Genomic DNA, 11849 nt, shown 5'->3' on the forward strand with positions numbered 1-11849 from the left:
CCATGGGAAAATTTATCAAAAAACATTTCCGTAATTATCAACGCAGTTGTCTAAAACACCAATTAAGCTCTTCGTTAAAAACAAAGAAGATTAAAGAACAGAGTTATAATTTCCAAAGACAAATAGACTGGCAGATCATAATTACACACAAGGTTCAAATGGTCTGCTGAAATGAAAGAATGGTGCAATATAGTGATTATTGCCAGATTGGCATACCGAAGAAGATTTTTTTTAAACCCCAAAATCTAAACTGTGGAATAAATATGTCTGTTTATATGAATATCAATTCAGAAAGTTGCTGCATCATTTTAAAAGTAAGTAAAATAAAATAATTTATAGAAGAGTGAAGAGCATGTCAAATGCATACAGTCATCTCATAAGTGGCGTATTTACGAGTCAGATCCATCTTGGAATACATTGTTGAATATTGTTCTCCACGTAGTGGGGATGAAATTGCAAACTTGAAAGCAGTTCTCAGAAGAAGAACAGGATGGACAAAAGAAAAGGAGAGAAGGGAAGGAAGGAAAGAAGGAAATGTATAATTAGGAAGACAATAAAATAAAAGTATTTTTGTAAAACTTCTAGAACAGTGGAGTTGAGGAAAATTTTAAAAATTTAGTCAATTAACTTATCTGTCAACATGGGAGAGGGCTGGTGGGTATATTTCATCATACAGACTTTTAATTTAAGACCCTGGAGTTCACTTTAGCTTCATTTGATTGGGCTCATGCAGGTTGGGGGTTCGAGTGGTGTGATACAATAGGGGCCATCAGTAAGAGTAGTGTGAATTCAGAGCTTAAATATGGACTAAAACAATCTTACAAATGACCTTGAATCCAGCACGGAGGTTTTATTTAATTTTATATGCGCTGAGGTACATAGAGTTTTTTGAGCAGAGATGTGGTTCAAACCCAGCTGCACGTTTGGAAAATTAAACTAGTTTTGATTCTGAGCAGGAGAGGTTGGGAACCCAGATAGAGATCTATTTCAATAATCCAAGCTGGCATTTTGACTAACTTGATTGGAAAGGAAAATTTTGTCATATTTCAGGAGCTGTTATAAATTTAACTGAACCTCAGAATAGAAAAAATCCACACTGAACAGACATCGTACTTTAGCAGGATGTAGTTACGACTGACCAGACCTACTCTTAGGTGTTTAGAGACAAATGTGACAGGGAAAATGATAGGGGCAACAAGGTTACATTTTTTGCACTCTCTCGAAAACTTTCTCATCAAGGCTGTTGATTCCTAAGTTAAAAGATATCTATTTTCTCTAAAAATCACTTCCTTTGTCATCAGAATACGAGTTGTGTCCTCCCAGTCTCTTATTTTAGCACAATTCAGAATGATTCTGCTGACAAGACTGAAAGTTTACTATTTCTCTATTCAATTGTTAATGAGGCATTATGCATACTGGAGGTGGAAATATCAACAAATAAAATAGATTTGGACTTTCTGAGCCCAAGATATTGCTTGGTTTCTGGAGAATTCAAGGACGGCGTTAGGAATAGGAGACTAGCACCTACATGTATCTATCATATTTTCTCTGGCTATAGCCAAGACGAATGTAAAATGCTTGGTAACAGAATGATGTTATTCTCAGGACTACAAACACGTCCCCATTCACACACACACACATACACACACTTCTTCACATTAAAAAACATTAGATCAGGATGATGGTATCATTTACACAGTTTAGCAATTTTTGAGTAGAAATAACTCCATATTCATATTCTCTAATTCAAGTTACAACAGAGGTGAAGCAATGTTCTGTTATATGCTATCCAAAGAAGATTAATAAGGGAAGTGAAAACAAAAATATAAGCTTAGAGTTGTTTTTTATATTGTTATGCAATGAATACAACATTAAATGTTTTTCATAGCTTCTGTGGATCCACATTATGAGTGCATAGGCAGTGAAAACACATCTCAAAATTATTATAGGAATCTTTTCCCTGTGGTGCACACTGGGACACACTGCCCAGATTCCCCAGAAAAGAAGGACTTGTCTCAGTTCTTGGGTGGGTTGTGGGCATATATCTGTCAGTTATCAGGTCCTTTAGGGATCGCCTCAGCTGGAGAAGATTGTCTCCCCAAGATGGCGCCTTTCCTCCATGGCTCACATCCTGATCCCTAAGAGATTATAATGGCCTGGCCAGCTCAACGCAATAAGAGACAACTCTGAAGGACCATTCTACCTCCAGAACTTTCCCTGGGATTGACCAAGACTGTCTTGGGTCTGCATCACTGTTCAGTTGCTTCTTGTGCCCAGTGTTGACTTCTCACTTTTGAGCGCTGATCCCAAAGAGACTCCTGAATAAACGAACTGCCTGGTAAACGCCATCATAGAGTCTGCTTCCGAGGAACGTAAATCGTGGCATTATCTTTTACTAGAAAACTCAGAAGACAGTGACCAACAAAAACGAAAAACCCAACTTCCTAATTTATTTCTCAATAAAAGTTGCATGGTAATTCGTTGCAATATAAAGGTCGAGTTGCTATTTTGAAATTCCCAACATGGAAGTATCCTACTTAGAGATCCTGCACTAGTGCTTAGAAAATGACACCTGAACGACTGCTCATCTCCACATTCAGTGCTCTGCTCCACCGGCAAAGAAAGGACGAAGACAATTCTCCACAAACAACTAAACATTTGATAAGTCAAACGAGCTAGTCTCGTTTCTCGGAATCGCCACAGTTATCCAGAAATACGTTGAAATAACAGAGTAGACACCCAAAGTGAGAGGAAAATATCAGTTTGCGAAGGATTTGAAAATCAAAGTAATGTGGAAAACAGCAATTTGTGTTGAGCAAAATTAATTTATTTGCCTTCCTTTAAACAGGGACTTACATAAAACAACTATTCTAGTTTAATTCTAATAAATCAGTATCATAGGATTCTATCTTTGCCTCCAATCTCATCTACGGAACAAAGTTGGGTATCATAAATCTTTTAGCTGTGATCAGAGGGAATTCTAATATTTCACAAAAAGCAGAAATGTTATAAGAATGGAACTTAATACACTGTGTCACCAAAGGGCAAAATGCACAGGCTTTTAAGGAGAAATCCTAGAAATTTTCCAAATTCAAATAAAAATATTTGTAACTTGTTATAGGTTGAATCATATCCCTCTTAAAAAAAGATGTGTTGAAGTCCTAACTCCCAGTACTCAGAATATGACCTTATTTGGAAATAGGGTCTTTACAGAGATACTGAAGTCAAAATGAGGTCATTTTGAGTGGATCCTAATCCAATGACTGATGTCTTTATGAAATATAGAAATTTGGACACAGAGGCAGATATGAACAGAGGGAAGATTATGTGATGAGAATAGGAGAATGCCACAAGACAAGGACACCATGGACTAACAGCAGCTGGAAGACACAGAGAACGATCCTCCCTGTCAGGTTTCAGAGAGAGCACTGCCTGCTGACATCTTGATGTTAGACTTCTAGCCTCTGAAATGGTGAGACAATTAATTTCTATTGTTCTAAGCCACTCTTTAGTCCTTTGTTATAACAGCTGTAGGAAACTTTTTTTTTTTTTTTTTTTTTGGTGAGGAAGAGTGGCCCTGAGCTAACATCTGTTGCTAATCTCCCTCTTTCTTTTCATTCTAGTTCTTCTATGTGGGATACTCCCTCAGCATGGCTTGATGAGCAGGGCTAGGTCCACACCCAGGATCTCAACTGGCGAACCCCAGGCTGCAGAAGCAGTGTGCATAAGCTTAACCACTACACCACTGGCTGGCCCAAAGAAAATAGTTTTTTAAAATTGATTTTGATATTTTCTCATTGTATGATGTTTTCTTGACCACATGTTCTTATTTGATTTGATAGTACTATATATGTATAGGAATCTATACTGTATGTTTATATGGAATTGATTTTAAAAGCCACAGTTGCTATTTATTACCATTTATAATATTCTACACATCTATTCTTACAAAAAGCATTATGCTCAGCTGAAGTTTCCAACTTTACATAAACAACATGCCCTTGAAAGAAGTTGGGTCTAAAGTCACTTTAAGCAACTGCAGGGGCCGGCCCAGTGGCGCAGTGGTTAAGTGCTCATGTTCCACTTAGGCGGCCTGGGGTTACTCAGTTCTGATCCCAGGTGAGGACATGGCACTGCTTGTCAAGCCATGCTGTGGTAGGTGTCTCACATATAAAGTAGAGGAAGATGGGCACAGATGTTAGCTCAGGGCCAGTCTTCCTCAGCAAAAAGAGGAGGATTGGCAGCAGTTAGCTCATGGCTAATCTTCCTCCAAAAAAAAAAAAAAAAAAACCCTGCAAATTTCAGCCTGGATTTAAAGAGCTACATTCTGGGAGGGCAACTGGGTATTTGTGCCAGTTCTCAGCAACGACTTCCTTGCAGTTACTACGACTGGATGGTATAGTTATATCATAATGTTAATAAAACACATTTCTTTTACTCAAACTCCGCTCCTATTTTTAGTTATACTGATGTCATAACTTCCTACCTGGCCATGTTAAAGGCCTTCATGCTTAGGTTAAAGGATTTTAAGAGAAGAAATTAGAGTGATTTAATTTTCAAAGCATCAAGTTCAGGAAAGTTGTTCACAATTTTTAATAATGTTGAATAACTTAGAGACACCTCTCAGGCATCATTTAGATCCTCAGGAATGTAGACGGGATGTCACATAGTGTTAGTTATTTCGAGTTTATCAGATACCCTCCTGAGGACACCACATCCTGCCTTTGCCATCACATCATAATCTAAAGGAAAATAACAACTCCTAAAGGCCCTAATATGAAGCTAGGAAATAGGAGGCATAGAAGAAGTTATCAGTGAAGAGATACTGAGGTATTTGTGAGCATATCTCCAATAATAAACATTTCTGTCTGGAAATCCTGAAAGTACATTAGGAACTGGTTATACCTCTGCACAAAAGGCTATCACTTGTCAGTAAGAGTAACCACAGTCATTATAAACAAGCAAAACACTGCCCTTTGCAGAAAATGGTCCCAGAATATCTAGGAAATGGACCTGCTTCATCAAATTTTGACATGTGTGGATTGCTCTGGTCTAATCATTCACAGTTTGGATGCAGCAATAGCACACAGACACAGCTGCTGTCCTAAAGATCTGACGGCAGGCACCCAAGTAACCATGTGTCAGGAGGATTTAGTCCTTCAAGGACAAGGTGTCACCTTCCTACTCATTCACAAGAATATCACCCCAGCAGATACAATCTCTTTTCACTTTATTTTAGTTAACATTGTATTATTTTGTGTATTAATATAACTTAAAGTATTTAAATTTTCCTGTGTGCAATTGATCTTAGAGCCAGGCCACTTCACCAAAGCTTGCTAGGGGTGCTCAGTGCTGGCCACTGCTGGAAATCATCCCCAAGACTCCATTGCAATTGCAACGAAAGTGACTTCCCAGTACTCTTAGGACACCTATAAGTTAATTATATTAGCTAGTTTATGCTTTCAATCTCTACATTTTACTGGTAGCTAGAGTGAACTGCCGTGGCAATATGTTACTTGGTGTGGGTTATGGAGAAGATATGTTGAAGACAAATTTAATCTTTCAATAGTTTGCTTAGGAAAGCAATTTGTTAGTGACCTCTGGGAAAGGGAGATGTATGAAGAGAGAGGGAGAAGGAGGGAGGGAGAGAAAGGAAAGGGGTGGGGAGAGGCGGCTATCAGAGTTAGCACATTGAAAGTGTAGAAGAAAGAGTGATGTGCAAATTGGGAAATTCTCAATAGAGTTGTAACAATGAGCAAGCTCAGAAATTGAATCTAACTATCTGGTCACTCGTATTTCTACATCCATTCTGATGCCTGCAAATCCCCTGAAATTGTTAAAGGTGTTCAATGTTCTTTTGTTAAGTAATATTTGGCTATTCTCATTATGGTTGTAAATTGCATATTATCAGTAATCCTGTACTTATCAGTTCAGGCAGGAGCTTCCGCCAGGAAATAATGCTCTCAGCTATAGAAAAGCTTAAAGTTAAATAACTTTTGTATATTCTCTATAGATCAGCAGAAGCATGATGCATTAGACTATGCCTAGAATATTAGAGAAATAGTCTGATGGGTAATGACCTTTCATCTGAGTCTTAAATTAACCAACATTTTCCAGTGGACAGTGGACAGTGGGTAAATAAGGGAGTAAGTAAAAGTGAGAAGTTGGCTAGGTTGTTGTTAAAATCATGTGCTATGTCATAGGCAAGGATTCCAATTTGAGCTTTCTTACATACTACATGTATTATCAAGCTACATAACCAAATTTTTCTTGAGCTTAATTTCCCCATATAAATAAGGGCTGTATAAGATCTCATTAGGATGTTGAAAGACGTAAGTGACATAATTTGCGCAGTGATAGAGCATGTAGTGTCTGACATATTGTTAGCACTTGATAAGTGATAGCTGTTATTATTTTTATTACCCTCACATCAAAGCACCTTTTGAGGTGGGCGTTCAGTTTACTGGGATTTCTTTCATTTCTCAAGGGAAATTGGAACATTAAGAATAGTAGACATTAAAATAATAGAGCTCTGAGTTGATATAATAAAATTTGGCATATTTCTGAAATACTTTTACTTTTAGATGCTCATTACATACATAAAGTAACCATTATACTACATGCCCCAATCAATAATTTCACTTAATTAAGTTGTTTTCAGTCCTAGTCTATAGAGATTTTATCAGATATTGATTCCTGATCATTGTCAGAGTTTTTAGACAAGTTCAATTTCCTCAATTCTGAGTTTTTTATTTTTATTTTTGCACTCCTTGCTATTTCAACCTAGATTTTGTCCTGATTGTGTTTGAAGCAGTACAGAATCAAATCTGTTTCTCAAAATTGAAGCTACAGTTAAATTCTAAAGTATAATAGCAATGTCTAAACCAGATTTTCCAATTTTTCCCTGTTATAGTAATGATCTAGACCTTGTGCTTATTTATTCTAGACTTGAAAGGTTTGTACTTTTCACCTTATTGAGTTGGCTTTATTCTTGCTAATTGATAGAGGAGACAGGAGCAGAGCACAGTGAACTCGACTTAATTTTTTTCTCCATCTAACTTCGGTGATGACTCAATCACTCTCAGCAAACAACTCTTGAAGGCCTACTATGTATAAAATTCCCATTGGCTCACAGAAGCAGCCTTATCTTAGCATTTTTTCTCTGTTCTTGACACTTTCCAGAACTGATTAATTTTCTTTTTTCAGTAATAGGATTCAAAGTCTGCCAACACTGCTGTAAAGATATGAAAGTTTTTGTTAGATTTTCTTGAAGTCAATACATACTTTTGACTCTCATCTTGGGCAGAGGAGAAACAAGCATCTTCAAATGATGTTCTGATATCTATGGAGCTGTAATTGAAATGATTCAAGTAGATTGTAAGTTCCCTGAAACAGTAATTATTTCATTCACTTATTATGCATTTACATACTATCTAATTCTCTACTAGGACACGGTATCTGCCAAATAAACACTTACTGAATTGAATAATAATATATCATTGATAGTTCTTATTTAGAAAAAAATCAGGCAATGAGAAAATATAAACAATTGGTGTGCTAAATCAGACTCACAGGAATAAGAGATTTTACACAGTATCACATTTTACTACTAATTTCAAGGATATAAGTAACCATGAGGCAGAGATGAAGCAGAAAGTATTGGATTGCCAATACAGGTCTCAAGGTGCTTCTTTTCTGCATCAGGACATAGCCTGGCTAAATCTGATTTAGCAAATGAGTTCTCTCAGAGCTTTATGTATCATCACTTACACAAAATAAGTCATTTTGATCATGAAATATTAGATTCATTTCTATGGATGCTGTAACAAATCACCACAAACTTAGGGCTTAAAATAGCACAACTGTATTATCTTACAGTTCTGTAGGTTAGGAGTCCAGTGTGGGTCTCACTAGGCTCAAATCAACATGTTGGCAGGGCTGCATTCCTTGCTAAAGGCTCTAAAAAAATCCATTTCCTTGCTTTCTCCAGGTTCTAGAAGTCAGTAGCATTCCTTGGCTTGTGAAATCCTTCCTCCATCTTCAAATCCAAAAACAGATAATCTCCCTATTTTAAGGTCATCTGATTAGGAACTTCAATGCCATCTGGAATCTTCATTCCCCATTGCCCATGTAAGGTAACATTCTCAAGTTTCATGGATCAGTCCACGGATGTCTTTTGTTGGGGGATGGGGGGCATTATTCTGCATCTGTCAACCATTTCCATGGTTGCTAAATCTGATACTGACTGACATAATAGATGATATATTCAATAACTCCATAGTTCTCAAGTTTGTTTATCACAAACAAATCTAGATAGAGTAAATACATTCTACTAAAATCATTTCAAAGTTAATGACTGTTCCATTAGCAAATACTTTTTAGCATTTTGTTTAGCAAATCGATCAGGTTGCATTTTTCCTTTTCTTTCTGGATAATCTGGTAAATGGAAAGAATGGATTGCAGGCTTTTGGATAATCCTTACTTTTCAAAATGATATACCATGTAATTTAAAGTCTTGGTTTATTTGAGTGTCTCTATATTCAACCAGATATAATTAACTTTTGTAATATCTAATCTACTACAGCTATACTCAATCTCATTTACAATTGCATCAAAAAGAATAAAATACTTAGGAATAAATTTAACCAAGGAGGTTAAAGACCTGTACACTGAAAACTAGAGGACATTAATGAAAGAAATTGAAGAAGACACAAACAAATGGGAAGATATTGCATGTTCACGGATTAGAAGAATAAATATTGTTAAAATGTCCATACTACTGAAAGCAATCCACAGATTAAATGCAATCCTTATCAAAATTCTGATGGGGTTTTTCACAGAAATAGAACAAACAATCCTAAAATTTGTATGGGACTACAAAAAACCCCAAATAGCCAAAACAATTTTGAGAAAGATCAAAGTTGGGTGCATCATGCTCCCTGATTTCAAACTATATTACAAAGCTATAGTAATTAAACAATATTATATTGGCATAAAAACAGACACAAAGATCAATGGAACAGAATAGAGAGCCAGGAAATAAACCATGCTTATAGGTCAATCAATTTATGACAAAGGAGCCAAGAATATACAAAAACGAAAGGACAGTCTTTTCAAGAAATGGTGCTGGGAAAACTGGACAGCCATATTCAAAAGTATGAAACTGGACCGCTATCTTACATCTTATAGAAAAGTCCACTCAAAATGGATCAAAGTCCTGAACATGAGACCAGAAACCATAAAACTCTCAGAAGAAAATATAGGTAGTGGAGCTCCTTGACATAGCTCTCGGTGATGATTCTTTGAATCTCACACCAAAAGCAAAAATAAACAAGTTGGACTAGATCAAACTAAAAAGCTTTTGCACAACAAGGGAAATCATCAACAAAGTGAAAATACAACCTACAGAATGGGAGAAAACATTTGCAACCACATATATCTGGTCAGGGTATAATTTCCAAAAATATATTAAAAACTCATACAACTTTATAGCAAAAAAAACAACAATCTGATTAAAAAATGGGCAGAGGATCTGAATAGACATTTTCCAAAGAAGACACACAGATGGCCAATTAGCACATGAAAAGGTGCTCAACATCTCTAACACCTGTTAGAATGGCTATTATCAAAAAGACAAGAAATAAGTGTTGGAGAGGATGTAGAGAAAAGGGAAGCCTCTTGCACTGCTGGTGGGAATGTAAAATGGTGTAGCCACTATGGAAAACAGTATTGAGGTTCCTCAGAAAATTAAAAATAGAACTACCATATGATCCAGCAATTTCACTTCTGGGTACTTATCCAAAGAAAACAAAAACACTAATTTGAAAAATATGCACTCCTACAATCATTGCAGCATTATTTACAGTAGCCAAGATATGGAAACAACGTAAGTAACCATCAATGATGAATAGATAAAGAAATTGTATACACACACAACGGAATATTATTCAGCCATAAAAAGAAAGAAATCTTGCCATTTGCTACAACATTAATGGAACTTGAGGGCATTATAATAAGTGAAATAAGTCAGACAGAGAAAGACAAATACCATATGATCTCTCGTATGTGGAATATTTAAAAGCAAAACAAAACAAGCTCACAGATACAGAGAACAGATTGGTGGTTGCCAGCGGCAGGGGGTAGGGGGTAGTAGAAATGGGTGAAGGAGGTAAGAAGATAAAAACAAAAAAAGAATTACTTAAGAAAATAGCCAAAAGACTATTATACCTTATTTGAATTGTAATAATATCTGTATTATTACATTTTTGGTAGTGGTACTCATGCTTATTTCTCCAGCTAGATTGTAAAACCTTTGAACATTGACCATTTCATTACTCTTAGGAATATCCGTCTCTACTTACAGGTCATCTGTAACATAACAAATTTCCACAGACACTTAAAACAAGAAAATAAACTTCCTGGTGTGTAAGTTATACTCCAATACTGCCATTAAAAAAGAAAAAATCTTGGTTTATCTGAGTGTATCTATTTCAAACCAGATATACATTAACTTTTGTAATATCTGATATCCTATAACTATATACAAATCAATAGTTTAATAAAAGTATGAGCTTTTATATACAATTAACTTTCCCTCTTCATAGACAAGAATGTCAACAAACTACCCTTCTAGATACAGAAATTGTATGTATATATATTGAGAGAGAGAGAGAGAGAATTTTTTAGAGTCTTGGCTTCTGAATCTGAGCCTCACCTTAATGAGTAAAGAATTTAATGACTGAACTCTTCTCCTTTTGAAAATTATGGAGTTGATTCTATCTGAGTCTGTTTCCACGTCGTACCTGTGAGAGAGCATCCTCATTTTTTATTTTGCGTCAGGATCCCTTAGGTTATATCTGGTACGACAACAGATTAAGAGAAATTTCTTATTTTTATTACGATATAGTAAATTATTATTCACTTAAGAATAGTATGTTTTTGACGCAAAGAACCTCCTAATAGAAATGTTCCTCCCCAGAAATATCTACACACAAGTATTCACTTTGTCTTCTCTCTCATTTAATTCAAGACTGTACCAATGTCACTTTCTTTAGAGAAATATCCTTGTCCCAAATAGTAATTATCTTCCTTCACTCAACTTTATTTCACAGGGCCTGGAAACTATAGCACTTATTTTTTTGTTTAGTTATTGTAATTTCCTCCCTCTACTATGATGTAAGTTCCATGAGGAGAAACCGAGAAAGTGCTGGAAACATGGCACTTTTAAAAATAAATATCTACTGAATAAATGAATGGATTATCATAGAAAAGGTGTAGCAGTTCTATTAAATCTGTATTTTTTTTCCCAGCTATTTCTTTAGGAACAATTTTAAAAGACCAGCTTTTGAAAAGTTTCTTTCAAGATTTAATTGGTATTTATAGCAACATATTTTGCAAAGGGGGTACTTACTGTTGTCGTAGACTGAATAATGGTCCTCTAAAGATGTCTACATCCTAATCTTCAGAGTCTGTGAATACTTTATCTTACCTGGCAAAAAGGACTTTGAAGGTATGATGTTAACAATCTTGAGATGAGGAGGTTATTCTGGATTATCGGGCTGAGCTCAATGTAATCACAAGGGCCTTTATAAGAGGGAGGTAGGAGGTTCAAAGACAGTAACAGTGATGAAGCAACAGAAACAAAAAGGGAGGAGAGAGACCTCTTTTATTATAGCAGTTATAGGAAACTAAGGCAATTGGCTAATTATTGATTGTAGGAAATATTTCCAAGGTTTTCTTCACGGGATTATTTTCTTAATTCAAAGTGATGGATTTTTGAAAAAGGATAGTGTGAGAAAGTGATCTTCATAAACTCTACATAGAGTGGGCTTTCTCTCTGGCTATTTTAT

At 35.8% G+C, this 11849-nt stretch overlaps 1 long non-coding RNA gene across 1 annotated transcript in view; it reads right to left on the reverse strand.

Annotated features, from left to right (window-relative positions):
* LOC138920996 (uncharacterized) overlaps positions 1-11606 on the reverse strand; it is a 46652-nt gene extending 35046 nt beyond the window's left edge. The window contains exons 1-2 of the long non-coding RNA XR_011433116.1: positions 11489-11606; positions 7285-7350 (exon numbers count right to left, since the gene is read on the reverse strand). This is a non-coding gene — a long non-coding RNA (uncharacterized lncRNA). The remainder of the gene's footprint in view (positions 1-7284; positions 7351-11488) is intronic.
* Between the last annotated feature and the right edge of the window lie 243 nt (positions 11607-11849).

This window comes from Equus caballus, chromosome 27 (assembly GCF_041296265.1).
Source record: "Equus caballus isolate H_3958 breed thoroughbred chromosome 27, TB-T2T, whole genome shotgun sequence".
Taxonomy (NCBI): Eukaryota; Metazoa; Chordata; class Mammalia; order Perissodactyla; family Equidae; genus Equus; species Equus caballus.